The 18700-nt window shown below is 38.1% G+C and overlaps 1 pseudogene; it reads left to right on the top strand.

The window, feature by feature from the left end:
* LOC104392845 overlaps positions 1-9255 on the top strand; it is a 165833-nt pseudogene extending 156578 nt beyond the window's left edge.
* The last annotated feature ends 9445 nt before the right edge of the window (positions 9256-18700 follow it).

Genomic DNA, 18700 nt, shown 5'->3' with positions numbered 1-18700 from the left:
AGTTTCCACTTTCTCCTGAGAGTCTTGAGAAATACTCTTCATTGATTAGACTTGAGTTGGGGGAGATAAAATTCCCAATTTGTTCTGGAAAATATAATTTTCATTTTTACAAGCTTCTTGATGGCCGTGGACCAGCAGAGATATTGTCTAGACTGGTAAATTCCATGGTTGGGTGCAGTTGGTATAGAGCTGCTTTCATTCTTAAGGTTCCCAAGCAGATTGTAAACTATTCACAGGGCTCACACCCAGCCCATCACTGAAATAGTCACTGCTGCAGTGGAATTCAGCAGCTGCTTAATGGTTCATAGCTTGCTCTTGTTCCCAATTAGGCCAGTAGCAATCTTTCTGTGACTTCCAATGAGAAGGTTCTTGTGTGTTAAGCCAGGCATGTGCTTAAGTACCTTGTTAAATCACAATCTAAAGGCTCGAGCTTTCTCATATAACATTCGCACTGACTTCACTGGATGCAGATTTGAGCCTTCAGGGAGGAAATAAGTAGGAAGATCAATTGAAAACACAGGGTGAATTTTAGGTATATTGAATAATAGGGTGAAAGTGGAGTACACACATCTAGTAAAGTGGATGATCCAGATGTTCCCTGTCTGCTCTAGCTGGGCATGTCAGACATCAGAAAAGGGTTAGTTTTATTCTTGTAGAGGGAAATTCTTAGAAATGCAGAAATATAAGTAAAGAGTAACTGTTAAACCCAAGCTGATGAGAGTACCTTGAAAACTCTAAACTAATGTGAGCTGAATAGCACATATTTTAAGCTAAATTAGTTCCTAGGGGCAGGCTTGAAGTTTTTTCTCTCTTCAGTGAAACAGGGAAGATATTGCTGAAAGTAACAGTTAATCTAGTACATATATGTTACTCCTCATGTCCACATCCATGCCAGAGAGAAACATTTACTAAGAGCCTACTTCTGAACGTCTAACGCAAGAGGAACTCCCAGTGGCTCCATTACACAGGGATTAAGTCTCAATTGCCTTTCTGATCAGGCCTTAGTTATGATTTTACCTATACAATGTCGCCCTGTTTTTTTCAGCTGCATGCTGCACTCCCTTCTCACTTGTTTGATGACAAAGAGGAGATCCAATTGCAAAGCAGACATTTATTTCAGTGTAATGGAGGCCTATGATAACTAACTGAAGAAACCCACCACAGGAAAACCCACAACTACTTTTGATTTCCTGTACTGTCTTCCCCCCCTCCATGTTTTTTTAATTATTTTTGTTACTATTTTTAATGAATGAACTAAGACAGACTACAGAAACTCCACTCAGTACAATGGACATGAGATGAATTTGAAAATACAGACTTTAAAAATTCTTCTATGAGGGCAGGAGTTTTTGAAATCCCTCTCACACAGACAGTAACTGTACAAGTTCCTGTCAATAGTACATGAACATCTGCTTTTCAAAACAGTTTGATTACTCATCTTTCTCAAAACTTTCTTCTGCTGTAAATATCTTAAACCAATAATCACATTATTAATTTATGTGAAATTAAGATGTTACTGTATAAACTAGTGATTCATTCAAACTAATGAGAAATTCACTCACGCTCCTCACCACCAGAATGTGCCCTAAATTATAAGCTATCTAATTAGAGATTGGTATCCACTAGAGTTTGTAGAGCACTTAGAAGAGGGCTGATACAGGTTGCAACCCTTTATATCTAGCTAAAAATATCAAAATTTAATCAGAATAGATTGGAAACACTTATAGCATTCAATTTATGACCACATCACTGTGAAGTTATAAATGTGAAAGTGAAACACAAAGAAATTGCCTTCATTAGAAAACCCACAGCCCTTTAAATGATAGAAAATGCTTGAGAAATATGTTGAAGGGTTTAAGACGTATTTTGGTTTTTAGCCTGGGGAAATTTTAAATGACAATATAAGAAATTATCATCTCTGGGTGCTGGAAAAGCTGGTAACTCTTGCTGTAATATGACATCACTGTATTAAATATTTTTTCAGAGAAGGACTCAGTTCAAGATGAAAATATTTAGTATATAGGTGTATACCTGCCAGCAAGATATCAAATGTATTACAGCCACTGCAGATTTAGGATTCAATTCAATTACTTATATAGTTTCCTAGTAAAATTCTAGACCATAAACTATCAAGTCTGACCTTCATTTGCCACTTCAGAAGAGCTTGGTGTCCTGCATCATGTCCAGAGAGACCTAGACCTATTTAAGATAGTTCAGAGGAGGGCCAGAAAGATTGTCAAGGGCTGGAGCACCTCCCTGTGAAGACAGTCTGAGATAGGTGGGGTTGCTCAGCCTGGAGAAGAGAAGACTCTGAGGACACCTCTTAGCAGCCTTCCAGTACCTGAACGGGACCTGCAGGAAAGCTGGGGGAAGACTTTTTACGAAGACTTTTAGTGATAGGATGAAGATTATTGGTTTTAAACTGGAAGAGGGGACATTGAGGTTAGACATTATGAAGAAATTCTTCAGTGTGAGGGTGGTGAGACATTGGCATAGGTTGTCCAGGGAAGTTGTGGATGACCCATCCCTGGAAGTATAAAAGGCCCAGATGGATGGGGCTTGAAGCAATGTGGTTTATTTGGAGGTGTCCCTGTCCATGCAGCGGGGTTGGAACTAGATGATCTTTAAGGTTTCTTCCAACTCAATCAATTCCATAATTCTATAATTCCAATCTCATTGAGGTGTCTGAGATTCTATACAACATCTCAAATGACAGAAGATGCATACTTGTGGACAATTGGGTTGAGGTTCTAGAAATACATAACACAGTTAATTGAATCAGGATATGGAGTCCTGAGACTGTACTGACACCATGGGCTAAAATGAGATCTCAGACACCCAGTGCACATGGAGATACCTCCATATAGACACTAAGCACATTTATTTGGAACTTAATCTCAACACCAGTTTCTGTGGTTAAAAAAGTTCTAGGATAGTCTAAATCTTGTCATTCCCAGTATCCATGCTCCTTTCAGTGGATCTGTTTCAGTTCACCACACAAATCACTGTAGTGGCCTTTGCTTTATCTGAGGTTCCTTGGGAATATTTGCATCAAGGGGCCTGTATCTTTAGCCACATCTCATTGCACTGAACTTTATCCGAAGTCTTCTTACCTAATGTTTCCAAAGTGCTGCTTTTACAGTTTCCCCTGTGAAAGGGGGCATCTGTGGGGAATGGCAAAGATTGCACCCATGAGGACATGGTGAGTCAGATCAGATCAGTCATGAAAGAGCTTCCAGCTGTTTGATACAAACTCCCTGAACATCACTGATACTTGTGAATATTTTAGAATAGCATGCAAAGAATAACTTAAGAACGCTTTTAAAATTTAAAGAAGAACAGGAATCTCTAGGATATGTTCTCCTTTTCTTGTATATACCAGTCCATTCCAGGTACTCACTGTTTTGAAACATCCCTTGCCAGCATAAGTCAGATGGGAGATTTCTAACAGTACTCTGTTGTGGTGGACATTTTCATTCTTTTCTCTCTTGCTCTTTCCCTGTGCAAACTTCAGAAGATATTTTCCCTGTGCATTGCTAGTAGAATTATTGAAGTTTGCAGGAAGAGGAGAAAACATCACACCTAATGAACAAGTTTTCCCATTATTTCATGCAAACACTATGCTTTGATTTTTAATTTTCTACAAGTTCCTTGTAGAAAAGTTCCTTCTCAATCTTAAAATTGAGAAAGATAATTTAGAAATACAGATTGGTATGTACAGATATTTTACTGGGACTCAAGAAGTGTGAATTCACTATTTTTTCCTGAAAATAAGGTCTCACCCACACAAATTAATTCACAATGAGATTTTTGAGGTGCCTGAACAAAACAGAGTCATAAACTTGGTAGATGCTTCTCACACTACTTAAATACAGGTATTACATTCAGCATTAACACCTTAACTAGTTTCCCTTTTATTCACACTTTCTTTCTTACTTACAACATTTTCTGGTTTTCAGATATTTCAGCATTTCAGCACTTTGCCTGTGAAGGTGTGGAAAGACCAGAGGAGGGCAGGCAGAGTCTGGGATGGAAAAAAAGAAAGCAGCAGCTAGAAAGAGATGCTTAAAACATGTCAGATAAATCAATAATATGAATTAAAAAAAAAAAAAAAAAAAAAAAACTAACATTAATAAAACATGTTAGAAAAAAAAAAAATAAGAAATAAAAAAAAAAAAAAAAAAAAAAAAACTAACATTAAAAAAAAGAACTTTTGTAGTGAGTCAGGAAATTCACCTTTGCTTTTCACACAGAAGGAACCCAGAAGCTGAATGTTGCTTCTTCCTACAGTTGTATCCAATTAATAAACACGAGGCAAGGTGACAGGTAAGTTCACTACTTCTCCATTTCACTTAATTTTCCTCTTCCTCAGATTCTTCCTCTAGGTGAAATACCTAAAAGTTGCCTCTGTGTCTTGATTTTGCTTCTCAAGGATACAAAGTTTATGGTTACACTGCTGTGGCAGAGACTGTAGAGACTGAATCAGTTTTATATATGATGAGACAAGTTGTGGACATAGAGATTCCTGAAGGAAAATGGGATGGGAAGTATCTTAAGAAAACTATACCCATAAATATTTTTGGTCTTTGGATAACTCTTAAGAAGAAGGTGAGGAGAAATCCTTCCCTCTTTGCTGGAATATTTTGAACAAAAAAACCCCACAAGACAACCAGGAAAGATGCCTTCCTCCTGAGAAACAAAGAGATAATTCTCAGGGTGTTGTTCAGAGTAGTGGTGGAAGGGGAAGTGGAACAATATCTATTCTTCAGCCTATGAAGTTAGAACTGAGACTGAAGAAAGCAGTCACAGATCTCATGCTCTGGAGAAAGAAAGATGGGACATTGACTGCAGGAAACTGAGGGACTGAATAACCAAGAATTTCCCAAAATCTTCAGAGGTCCCTTTCAACCCCTATGATTCTATGATTCTAAGAAAAGGTAGTGCTACAATCTGCTTTCTGTCCAAGGGTGCCACAATCCTACAAACCATGAGTAACCTTGGAGGTCTCAGTTGAGATCCTGTCTTTCTTGTCATAGAAGCTTCTCTACTATTCACTATGGGGAGAAAATCCAAAAGGGATTAAGGAAAAAAATAGTGTGATTCCTGGGATAGCAAGGCTGGTATCAGTGAGGGAGCAGATATTTAGTCTTTCATTACATGGTTTCAAAACCAAGAATAAGCTACAGTGGGAGTCAGAAGAGAAGGCAGGCATTTCTTGTTTTGTGAAAGAAAACTTGTTATGATTCATTACTGCTAATAAGAATTAAAATAAAAATTAGTTTCCAGAGTCTGGAAACAAACAAAACAAAAAATCATAGACTAGGATAAGTAGAAATACTCATATTTGCCATGTTTAGGTTGGTCCACATGAATATTAAGTCATAAAAGAACAAACACATCCTATTAAGACCTGTCCATCCTCGAAAACAGCATTTTGCTCACAAAGGCACAGTTTTTATTCATAAAGGCACATCTTCTTTACATTACTTTTATCTGGCAGAAGTCTCAGACAAAGTTCAAAAGTAATTTTAGACAATTTTGTAGAACTATGTTACCTTTAGTAGGTGACACAGGAACATGTTGGGATAAGAAATGTAAAATGCTGAAGAGAGGACTCAGAGAATGACTGTTCACCTAGGATCCTGGATAGCCAGAGACCAAGTTTGCTGTGGTCACATCCGCTCAGTGTTTGATTCTAAACAAGGAAGAAATATATATGAGATGCTAATGGTGGGTAGAAGTACTGAGAAGACATCAGAACATTCATATCTATGTATGTTTCATTCCTAAGGGAAGAAACAGAATAACTGCAGCCATTAAGTGAGTCTCTTCTCCATTAGGTCTAACCATCTAAAACTTGGATGTCTGGTGTATCTAAATCATATAGATCTTCCCCTGTAATTAATGGGGAAAAATAAGCAGCTCTGCAAGGAGTGTAACTGTTCCACAATACAACCCTGTCCTCTGCAGGGATGAATCCACCCTCTCCAAGGATCAGGAACTGGACTGGCCTACACGTATTTCTTTCAAGCCAAGTAAAGTAGGTGAAGGGAGTTCCTCCAATTGTATTTCTTAATTAACAGGATGCATCACGCTTTAATATTATTAACAATTTGATTCCAAATAGAGCTGGAAAATGCTGTCCATATACTGCTCAGTCTCTAGAACACCTGGCATGTAATAAGGATCAAATGCCATCTTTAAATTTGCATCTCACACTTTCCCATTAGGCCACTTGAATCACATCCATTTAAAAGAAACTGTAAGCACTCACATAGAAGCAGCTGAGTTTATTCCTGCAGAAATGAGAGATTAGAGGAATCAGACTAATAACTATGCACAAAACCAATCGTCTGAAAGATGCCATAGCAGAAACTGTGACAGGAACTGGATTATACAGTCATAAAAACTTCAGAGATTTGTCAAGGGAATGTATAAAACCAGAGTTGTTCCTATTTCTGTTCAATTTAATTTCTTAAGTATGTCTGTTTTTCTTGCTAACATATGATTCTGTCTCATTAATAAAATATGGAAAGAAGAATTTTATTTTCTTTCTCTCTCCATATGCATATTAATACACCAACACTTTAATACATGAGTCTCATTTTCCTTATCTAGCTGTTGAATTTTCACATGTATTGTTAACAGAGGTGGTAATACCACCTACATTTGAAGTCTCCCAACACTCCTAAGAAATTTTGATTTTCAGTGGCTTAAAATTTTGTCAAATTGTAACCACTCAAGCTAAAGTTTTTCAGACTTGCTATCTGCCTTAGGCTGAATTTTTGAAGAAAACATCATTCCAAATACCTTATGTATTTCTCAGAAGGACATTCAGATAAAATACACTGATTGCCCATTTCAGAAAAATAAAAATAAAACCTTATAACTGTTTTTTGGAATAACAGCGAGTATGTTAGATTTTGTGGTAGAGACTCAGAATTTAACTGGTGAAAAGTTAAATCTGGACCAAGGATGTGTCGCATGCCATTTTTGTCCCTTAGTTTTAGCCTTTCAAAAAGCCCCTGGGTCTCTCCATGTTCAGACAAGAGCTGAGACAGTTGGCAACTGTGTGCTTAAAAATTCCTTCCACACTGGTTGTGTTTTCCTGCCTGCTGCCAGCTCCCAAGGGCAGGAAGTCTCTCTTTCTTTATTTTTGTTTGTCTGATCTCAGTGTTTTCCATGCTAATTGCTAAGCACAGGCTCTGTGAAGAAGGATACAAGTCCAATTTGAAGTGGGCAAAATTCAGCTCAGCAGAGGTTTAGGAGTTAGATGTGGCATCGTATACTAGGACAGGTACCACCTGGAGAAAATTGTGGTGGATTTATCTGAAGATTTATCTGAAACTCCACAGCTCCTAAACCTCATATTTACCAGCAAGCTTTTTGTACATCTCCACTGGGAAATTGTTTATTTCAATGTCTGTCAGTGTTGCTCAGCAGAAAGGATGAGAACCTCATCCAGCAGTTACAAAGTTGTCTCAAGAGGCAAAAGTCTGTGCAGTGGATCTAAAGGTTGCCCTGCGTGTAAGGGTGTATGTGCATGTCACTCAGTTGCCACCTCATGGAATTCATGTGGTTTTTTTTTAAATTTACATCCTATTTTCTTTATTAAAAACCTAGGGAATTACTCTCCTCCTTCATGCACAGACACTCTTTTGAAAGAACCCTGACATTGCAAAGACAAGTGCTCAAAATTTAGAAAACACCAAGTGAGAAATACAATGCAGTCAAGTGTGTATCATAAAATGAGACTTTTAATGTCTGCTTTTAACTAACTTGCTTAAAAGCTGTTTTATATCTACATCAATGGTATAGGCAGTAGAATCAAGGGCACCCTCAGCAAGTTTGCACATGACACCAAGCTGACTGATGTGGTCAACATGCCGGAGGGATGGGATGTTATCCAGAGGGATGTGGAGAAGCTGGAGAAACGGGTCAATACAAACCTCACGAGGTTCAACAAGGCCAATTGCAAGGTCCTGCACTTGGCTAGGAGCAATCCTCATTATCAGTACAAGCTAGGGGATGACAAGATAGAGAGAAGCCCTGCAGAAAGGCACTTGCGGTTATTAGTGGATGAAAAGTTGGACATAAGCAAACAATGTGCACTCACAGCCCAGAGGGTCAGTCACATCCTGGGCCACATCAGAAGAAGTGTGGCCAGAAGGTCAAAGGAGGTGATTCTGCCCCTTTACTCCTCTCTCATGAGACCTCATCTGGAGTACTGTGTCCAGCTCTGGAGCCCTCAACACAAGAAGGACACAGACCTATTGAAACAAGTCTAGAGAAGGGCCACAACAATGATCATAGGGCTGGAGCACCTCTCCTATGAAAACAGGCTGAAAGAGCCAGGATTGTTCAGCCTGGAGAGGAGAAGGCTCTGGGGAGACCTTATAGTGGCCTTCCAGTACTTGAAGGGGCTACAGGAAACCTGAGGAGGTACTCTTTACATGGGCATGTAGTGATAGGATAAGTGGCAATGGCCTTTAATTAGAGCAGAGTAGGTTTAGATGAGACATTACTCTTTACAATGAGGGTGATGAAACACTGGAACAGGTTGTCCTGAGAGCTGGTGGAGGCCTCATCCCTGGAAACACTCAAGGTCAGGTTTGACAAGGCTCCGAGCACCCTGATCTGGTTAAAAATGTTCCTGTGCGCTGCAGGGGGGACTGGACTGGATGATCTTTAAAGGTCACTTCCAACCCCACAAATTCTATGATTTTATAAACATGTAACCCCTCCATGCTGCAAGTCACATGCACTTATGCAGTGAATAAGGTAAGACTCTTAATTATGTCTCTCTTAATTTTATTTCGAATGGTTTCAGGCCTTCTCTTCCTTCTCCAGGCCCTTCCTAACACAAAGTTTTGGCAAAATGTTTTTCATCAAACCATGTTTTTTCTTGTAGATGTGCTTACAGTGAAAATCCTTCTTATTTTTCAAAGTGACCCCAAAATGTGGACAGGCTTACAACAGAGAATAAACATATTTTGCAACTGTTTGGCTGGAAGCACCCAGTAAGATGTCACATCATCCATGGAAGAAGAGAGGTTTTGTTGCTATACAGTACCCATTTTCCATAGCATCAACATTGTTGGTCTCTACCTATCTTGATGGTCCTTTACCCCATAGCTCAGCCAGAAAGTTCCATGTCAGTTAATGTGTAAAGTATTTTAGTTATTATTACTGTCTTAATAATGTTTCCTGTAGCTCTCATATCGGACTCTACTGGACCCTGTGCTGAAAACATAAAACAGTGCTTCAGTAACAAGGATAGAGCAATTTCCCTTCTGCAAAACCTTGGAATGGATCAAGGACTGTGATTCTGACAAGTAAATGCCACTTAGACTATGCCACAAATTATTGAGATGAATGAGTTCAAAGGACTGCCTCCCAGGACAGGAGAGTGACCAATGAAAGAAGCAGCCCTGCTAAAGGAAGAAAATGCTGTTTAAATGGAATCAGGGTTGGTCAGGACAGACTTAAAGAACAGGAAATACTTTCAGGAAAAGAATATTTTGGTCCAGCACATAATACGCTATAGTCCAATAAAAGGCATCACATCCTCTACTTAAGTTAGTTATTTTCTTAGCATTTAGAGTCTACATACAGCAATACAGAAATGTGTTATTTACATATATTAAAACCCAGCATAATCCTTTCATCATTTTGATTCTTGCCAGACCCAAGTGGTCTGTTCCAAGTCTACACAATGAACTGCCCATAACATCTGTCTACATCCAAGAGAACATACTAGGCTTTGGCATACTTCAACCTGAACAATGCTGTATAAATACACAAGTTATCTCTTGGACATGTTTTTCATTTGATGTCTAATGGGAGCACTCTGGCATACAATCCAGAAATAAGGTAATGCAGGGACTGTTTGTTCTGTATGAAGTCTCCTCATAAAATTTTCCAAACGAAATATGACAGTACTGTAGGAAAGAGACTACTGTAATTTGTTTGCATATGTTCCCCTGGAGAGTGATGCCACAGTTAGTAGCTCAAGCTTTCATGAGGAAACATGAGGTTTATCTCTTAAAAGCAAAGCCATGCCAAATTCCCAAGGAACACAACAAAATGACCAAAGCAAGGAGCAGTTCCAAAGTAAACAAGGAGTTATATGGACTTGTTTTCTTCTGGTTTAAAACTCTAATTGACTTCTCCAAATCTAGGAGTTTTCTATCACAATAACACCTTCCCTTGGCAGCTCTTCCAAATAATTTACATTGTTCTGTCATTGTACCAGCATCTCTTGCACTGGTCCCTGTAGACAGTGCTGTTTGTTACAGCTTCTGAAAGAACACTGCAATATTTCAATCATCACCTCTGATTTTCTCTCCTCACTTTCAATTCTATGTTTATTGCATCTGATAGAGCTGTAGAGATCTATCCTAGATAAGGTAAGAAATACTTTTAATGTGCTTTAAAAATAAAACTATCCAGTATTACCTCATGGAATCATAAAATGGTACAGTATTCCAGGTGGGGTCTCACAAGAGTGGAGTAGAGGGAAAGAATCACCTCCCATCAATAGGTTCTCCACCTAACCTGCATTTGCACTTAGGATTTCCCCAATCCAGGGGCAGGATCTTGCAGCTGGCCTTGTCAAACTTTGTGAGGTTGACATGGGCTCACCTTTCAAGCCTGTCAAGGTCCCCTCCGGATGACATTGCTTCCCCTCCAGCTTGTTGACCACACCACACAGCTTGGTGTCATCAGCTGTCTTGCTGAGCATGCACTCAACAATGACGTTAAACTGCACCGGACCCAGCACTGACCCCAGAGTAACGCCATTCATCACTGGTCTCCATGTGGACATCGAGCTGTTGACCACTGTTTTCTGAGTGTGACCATCCAGCCAACTCCTTATTCACTAAGTGGTCCATCCTTCAAGTCCCTGTCTCTCCAATTTAGAGACAAGGATGCTATGTGGGGCATAGCATATCAAAACAGCATATTAACGTTTGTTATCCAAGGTTGATTAGAAGCTAAGGGACAAGCTATTTATTTAGGTTACCCAAAACTTTACAGATGCAACTACGACGCAAACAGTGGCCACCTGGAACCTAGATTCACCCTCTCCAAGTATATATCCTTTTGTCCCTTACTGATGCGAGTTTAATGACGGGGATGGACAATAAGGGAGCCATGAATGTTCTCACCAGTGACATATTCAAGTATTATTAGAGAAGTCCTGACTGGATTGCACTTTGTTTTGTTTTAAATTTTATGTTTCTTTCCCATTACACAGGGAAAAACAAATTTAAAAAACCCAAACAACCCCAAACAAAAACAGCAGCAACAACAACAAGGAAAAAAACCAAACACCACAACAACAACCCACAACCAGAATGATGCCTTCATGCTTTTTCATTTGTTAAGCGTATCTGCATAGTACTGCGTGACCATGTTATACACACATCCCAGCAGAAGTCAGAACACAGTTGGAGAAATTGGAGTCAGACTTCTCTGTGAGGGAAACACCTTTCTCTGCCTCACCCAGTTCTCTCATTCTCACACTTTTTCACTCAATATAACTGAAGGCAGAATCAAATAACATGAAAAGAATGGAAAGTGTTATTACAAAATAAAGGAGTTGCCTTTCCTCTGGTTCTGATACAGACTATGGTTCTGAACCTGCAAACTCTTCAACCCTGATGTTGGTTGTAACACAAGCCCAGGAACTGCTGAGAAACGTGTCACTGGAGATGCACACAGAAAAACTAGGGATTTTCGAAGGATTTTTAATTAAATGAGTGGTAATAAAAATTCTGAACAGCTCACTGACATAGAGGTATTTTTATTTAGTATTTAATAAGAAGCTGTGGCACTAAACATCCTGAGAAAACATTACCAACATGATCTGTTTTTTGCCTTTAATGATCTGATCCACAGTGGTTGTACAGGGACAAGGGAATTTTTTCTGCTTCAAGGATATCTTCCTGCAGCACCATCAAGGTGCCAATGTCCCCTGGCTACCACCACTGACATTTTAACAATCATTAATTTTTTTTGTTAATATCATGTATGGTCCTAACCACAGAACAGAAATTCAGGAGAGTTTCCCTTGTTTAAACATGGGTGTCTGCAGTTTGCATCTGGCAAAATTTACATCTGGCAAAACTTGCATCTGGCCAAACATGCTTTGGCCTGTGTCCTGGCCATGTTTGATTTCCTAGTGCAGATGCATCCATTGTGGATATTGCAAAATATTTCTGCTGTGATAAATGTATAGATTCTATTATCGCTTTCAGTAAAGTTCCTAAAATTCAAATGCAAGTGCTATTTTATAGTAGCAAACAATATACAAAGAAGAAAAAATGGGACTACTAGGAAAAAAACATGTTACAAGATACTGCCTGGAATATATTCTGCCCTCAAAACACCCACATTATCTCCCATTAGCAGTAATGGAAATTTCACATTCACATCAAGGTAGAATATATAGCCAAGCTTTCGACTGCTTTGATATATATCTATTAATGTAACTATACATTTATTCCTTCAGCCAATTTAAAAACCTGTGATTCAGAGTTTAAATTTATTCATTAATACCTACAAATAGAGAAAAACAGCATGAAGCTGACATTAATTTCAAGAAAAACAATCATGGTGAAGTATGTCAGGCATAAGGAAGAAAACTAAGGTTAATATTTTTCTCTCTTGAGTTGAGATTAGAACCACTGTCAGAATGGTTATCTCATTGAGACCAATTGTATGAAAACAAAAATTTAGAAATTAAAAATTTATGGTACAATTATAGACCAGATCATTAGTGTCAGAAAAATTACACATTATTTTACATTGGCAATAACAGGAATAAATGTCTTGAAATGTGGAATTTTTTTTAACCAATAAGTCTGCAGCTGTGGAGAGTTTTGATTGAGACATATTTTATAAAAATATATAAGAATAGAGATATCTTTTCATTTATATGATTGGATTCATTTGCACTAGGTATCCTGATTAATTTGATATCACATTGTGAATTACTGTGAAACTAGGAAGTTTGATAATTAGAATACTTTAGCTTCATAAAACTATTGAAGACTAATAGAAGGCTGTAGATCATGCATGCTCTACCTTTTCTAAAAATTTAATATAAAATTCGCTGTATTCCAATCTATTTTGTATTAACCATTATTTTACTTTATTTTTATCTATTTTGAATAATAAGAGAGTTGTACCTACATGCCCTTTTTTATTTAGCTTCCACTAAAACTTTGATTTGTGGAAAACTCTGTTTTGTGGAAAACAGGTATAGTTGCCAAACTCCTGGCTATCTCATCCTATAGAAGAAAACAGTGAGTCCTATCTTTCTTCATATTAACCTTTGATACAAAAGGAAAAACCTCTCTGAGCCAAACAGTTGAAAATCAAAGGCTACCAAAATTTGAAGTCACTTCCAAAGGCACTTATTTAGAAATAAATAACAATAAAACAAAATTTGCAGACAGCATCCTTGTAGATAAGTTGATCAAGTATGGGTTTGGTGATCAGGTAGTGAGGTGGATCAAGAACTAGTTGAAGGGAAGGAGTCAGAGAGCTGTAGTTAATGGGGCAGAATCTGGTTGGAGGTGTGTGACTAGTGGAGTCCCACAGGGGTCGGTACTGGGACCGGTGTTGTTCAACATCTTCATCAACGACCTGGATGAGGGTATAGAATGTACCCTCAGCAAGTTTGCTGATGACACTGAGCTGGGAGGAGTGGCTGACACACCAGAAGGCTGTGCTGCCATTCAGAGAGACTTAGATAGGCTGGAGAGTTGGGCGGGGAGAAACCTGATGAAGTTCAACCAGGGCAAGTGTAGAGTTTTGCATTTGGGGAAGAGAAATACCATGTCCCAGTACAGGTTGGGGGCTAACCTGCTGGAGAGCAGTGTAGGTGAAAGAGACCTGGGGGTCCTGGTAGACAGGAGGATGCCCATGAGCCAGCAATGTGCCCTTGTGGCCAAGAAGGCCAATGGCATCCTGGGGTGCATTAGAAAGGGTGTGGTTAGTAGGTCAAGAGAGGTTCTCCTCCCCCTCTATTCTGCATTGGTGAGGCCCATCTGGAATATTGTGGTCCAGTTCTGGGCCCCTCAGTTCAAGGACAGGGAAGTGCTTGAAAGAGTCCAGGGCAGAGCTACAAAGATGATGAAGAGAGTGGAACATCTCCCTGGTGAGGAAAGGCTGAGGGAGCTGGGTCTCTATCTTGGAGAAAAGGAGACTGAGGGGGGGAACCTCATCAATGTTTACAAATATGTAAGGGTTGAGTGTCAGGGACATGGAGTTAGGCTTTTCTCAGTGATGACCAGTGATAGGACAAGGGGTAATGGGTGCAAATTGGAGCATAGGATGTTCAACATGAATATCCAAAAAAATTTTTTTACTGTGAGAGTGACAGAGCCCTGGAACAGGCTGCCCAGGGAGGTTGTGGAGTCTCCTTCACTGGAGACATTCAAAACCCACCTGGATGAGTTCCTGTGTGATGTACTCTAGGTGACCCTGCTGTGGCAGGGGGGGTTGGACTAGATGATCTTTTGAGGTCCCTTCCAACCCCTAGGATTCTATGATTCTATGATTCTAAGATAGCCAATAGACATCAGAAAGTTTCAACATTCAGATGTTATGATCTGGTTTCAAATCTTATGTCTCTAACTTCGCACTTGCAATTTCTTTGGATTTGAGGAACTACAATAAACGTTCTCTCCAGTCACTGCTTTAAAATACAAATGTTCAGCCTTCACTTACAGAAACCTGATTTATTTTTTGAGGAAAAGGAGGATTCTTATCATGGTCCTAGTAACTAATCCAGCTTCTAAAACACCTTGCTAGATAAAAACAAAACAAAACACCAAGTATTAGGAAGTGAATGCTTTGCTCTTCAATCTGAGTTTCCAGAAGGCTAAATTTCATCAAGCCTGGTTCTTTTCTTCCAGTGTTAATAGCAAATCCTCACATTATGCTATAATTCTGAAACACTCTGAGACTGATCAACTCTGCTATCATCAAAGTAGTCAGATATTTCTTTTTATGTCAGGAAATGTTATAATATTTCTCAGAGCTCCTCATGACAAACTAACCCAATTTCAACGTAATAATTATGTTATTGAATTTTGGATGGTTTCTGTTGATAGCAAATTTCCATATCTGATAGCTCTGGTGCTATTTATGCTACTCAACAGAACTCTGAGTTCAGAATTCTCCAAATGGCTAACAAATCAAAAATTGCCCTAGTATGACATTTGAACCTGTTGCAAAATACCAATCCCATCTTCCCCAAACATGAATGAATGAGATCATGACAAGATCACAAGTCTGAATACATTTATGATAAACTGATTTGATAAGATTTGGCTTCAAGCTTCTTTCAGTTCCAGGTTTCTTCAAATTCAATGCAAGTTTTATGCGTATGTCCACCTTGACTTTTCTTCCAGTTCAGCTCACATCTGGTTTTTCCCTTCTCATTCTAGTTGAGTGAGAAAAAAACAGCTTGGGCTGAATCACTGTGAATCATTGAATCTTGTTTCATAATGAAAGGCAGTCTTATAATCAGACTGATTGATCTAAAAATGAAACCCAAGTTCATGCAAAAGGAAATCTGGAACAGAAGACTGAGCCTGCAAAGACAATTCATTTTTTCACAGGAAACTGAAGAATCTTTCTTTAAAAAAATACTTTGGCTAATACAAGACTGAAATTTATTTTTTTTTTCTCCCCATTCCCAAATAGTTTTAGATTAAGAGAAACATATTTTTCAACCTGAAATATATAGCCCATTAGGGTTTTGTTAGTAAAATTAACTCAATTTTTTTAATTAAGCATTTAACAATAAAAAGTAGTTTTGTCTTTAAAAAAATATTGGTTTGATTATTAGAAACTAGTATTATTTTGATAATTAGTGTTGGTTTTATTTGTTTAGTATTCCTTTTCAGGTGAAAGCATGAATCCAGAAACATTTTTTGAATTTTGCAGATGATCTGTATTCCTCTGTGATTAAATAAAAGACTAAAAAATTTCACTCTGATACATTAACGACTTTGAAACAGAAACAAGAATAAATTAACCAGCTTCAAAAACAAACCTTAAAAGTGCTGTGCAATTATTGTTATAATCATATATCTCACTTTCACTTCTTGATGCAAAAGGAAGTCAGATACAATGCTACAAAATAACTTAAGTCCAGTCATCCAGTCCATTTTGTTTTGACTAGAGATCAACAGCAGTGTCAAAACACAGGAGTTTTTGGCTTCACTGACCTACAGCAAAGATGGTGGTTTCACTGCTACTTGATTTCTGTGAAATGTAAAATCTGACTGCAAAAATCTAAGCACCAAATCATGATGTTCAACAACAGTGGTCTCTTATTTGGCCACCATGTACAACAGCAACTGCAGAATATTCTGCTGTCAAAATTGATTAAACACACACTGCACACTAATTCTCCTTAGGGCAAAATCAACCAGAAAAATATGGGTCTTTGCCTTCACTCCTGAGGTGACCAGAATCAGCTGAGAAAGCTCAGTCTGCCTCCAGTTCTCACTGTATAGAATAAAGAAATATGAATTTTAAGTATGAGCAACCAGAAAGTAATTATCCCTGGGAAAGCTGATTTAAGGCTCTTTCCAGACCTGCTTTGATACTTAACATCCACAAGATTAATTGCATTGTCTTCTAAGTACCAAGTACTATGTTGACTGTCTCTTTCTCTACGCAAAGTAAACCCAGATCAGAAGACACGTAAGGAGATTTCATTCAAAAGCCTACTGAAAAAAAAACCCACCACCTTTTGTGCACAGGTCTCCCTTCCTTGTGGCCTTCTAAGGAAGAGGATGAAACTACACACACCAGAAGAAAAAGATACTGGGCTGAGTAAATATAAAACAATCAATATGTCTAGGGTTTGTCCACAGCTAAATGAAAGGATTTCTGCCACTAAAGACCTGTAGCATAAAGTATAGGGTATAGGGTTTTTACTCAAAAGCAAAGAGCATAAAGAGATTTTAAACTGGAAAGGTAACTGTGACTCACCATAAATTTCTTGACATAGTTGCCCTGAAGAAAGAGGCACAATGAAAATGGAAAATTAATTGGAAACCACTGTGTTTCCTTCAGCAGTGCCCTGACAACTCTACATTTCATACAAGCTAGTACACTGTTTCCTTTCTGGAAGGTGCTAACCAATCTTATTTGAGGTAAGACAATCATTTCTGTGGGAAAGACTAAAGATTTCTCCTTCAAATACACAGATGCCCCCCTGCTGATTACTAATTTGATGAAAACCTTATGGCTTTCATTTGTACATTAGTAAGAAAGAACAAAAAGTGAAGAATACCAACCTTTTTTACCAAATTCAGCCCAAGTTCCCAAATTGTTCTGAACCTGAAACAATATTGTTTGAGTGGACTTAGTACATTCAGTGACAGTACAAATCAATTTTATTTTCCTCTTAAAGCTTTAAATACTTTCTATTCCTTCATTATTTTTTTTCTTTCCATTCACACTGATGCAATTATTTCAACTATTGACATGCCCCGAGTAGTAAAGAGAATTTGAGTAAATTCTATGTATAATTAGGAGAGGAATGAATTTGACATTGTTGCTGATATAAAAAGCCAGGAGAGCTATGGGAAGATACCTGTAAGAAAAGAGATATTCAAGTTGGATATAATTCCTTAGGATGGTGGTACAAAAGAAGTTAAAAATGGAGGTATGTGTAGCTGAATGACATGGCACAGCTCAAGATCAGCCAGATAACATGAAGCTGTGAAAAACAGACATCAAAATGCCAAATTGAATTATTCCCCTCTGTGTTGTGGCTGGCTGCAAAAACAGAGCAATTAGAAATGTAAATAAAAAGAGAACTAGCTCCTCAGTGGATCTTAAGGACTAAAAAAACCTGTTCACCAAGCTTACCAGACATAAATTACAGCTAATAGGTAACTTTAATATCATTTATAAAGAATTAATCAGTAAAGCAAGCTGCTTTTGTCCTAGAAATCAACACTTCTACTGATTCAAGGAATTTGCATGCAAAGCCAGTCTTCTTGATGTCTTGCTATCATGCTTCATTTGTTCAGTTGCAAACTGTGAGGTCCTGGTTTGTGTTCTTCAAAATACTCATGCAGAAGTGCAAATACATTATTGCACACAACAAATGGGCAGTTTCAAGTGCAATCACTTGCTGGCACAAAATTGGTTGCGTTGAGCACAAAACAAATCACAGTTCCTGTGTAATGACTTTGGAGCACATAAGCACACATTTGGAAACAGAAATTTTTAAAAACTGTTTTGGATATCTTTGCCCCATAGATGCATAAAGTCTTTTAAGGTACACAATACTTACGCCCCATCAGTTGCTTGAATAGTTGCATAGGAAAGTTTTGGCCATACTAAGAAATTAATACAGTTCATTGACAGATCTCCTCTACTAGACCAGGAGCAATACACTATAAAAGTGTGGAAGAGTAAAGGTATTAATGATTATGAGTTAGAAATAAATAATTTAGTAAATAACCTGCAGGAAACATGCAAATATAGATAGGGTGAAATCTTGTTCTCCAACATAGAGGCTAGACTATAATTTACAACTCAATATCAAACAGTTTCATTTCCAATAAATTAATATTAACATATTCTTCATTTGAAGGTACAGCAACTCACACTCCCTGAGTTCCACTTGAAGACCTTTGATTTAACAGAACCTTCC

Source organism: Chaetura pelagica, unplaced genomic scaffold (assembly GCF_000747805.2).
Source record: "Chaetura pelagica isolate M959 unplaced genomic scaffold, ChaPel_1.0 scaffold27, whole genome shotgun sequence".
NCBI classification, from domain to species: Eukaryota; Metazoa; Chordata; class Aves; order Apodiformes; family Apodidae; genus Chaetura; species Chaetura pelagica.
This window is presented reverse-complemented; position numbering and strand designations above follow the sequence as displayed.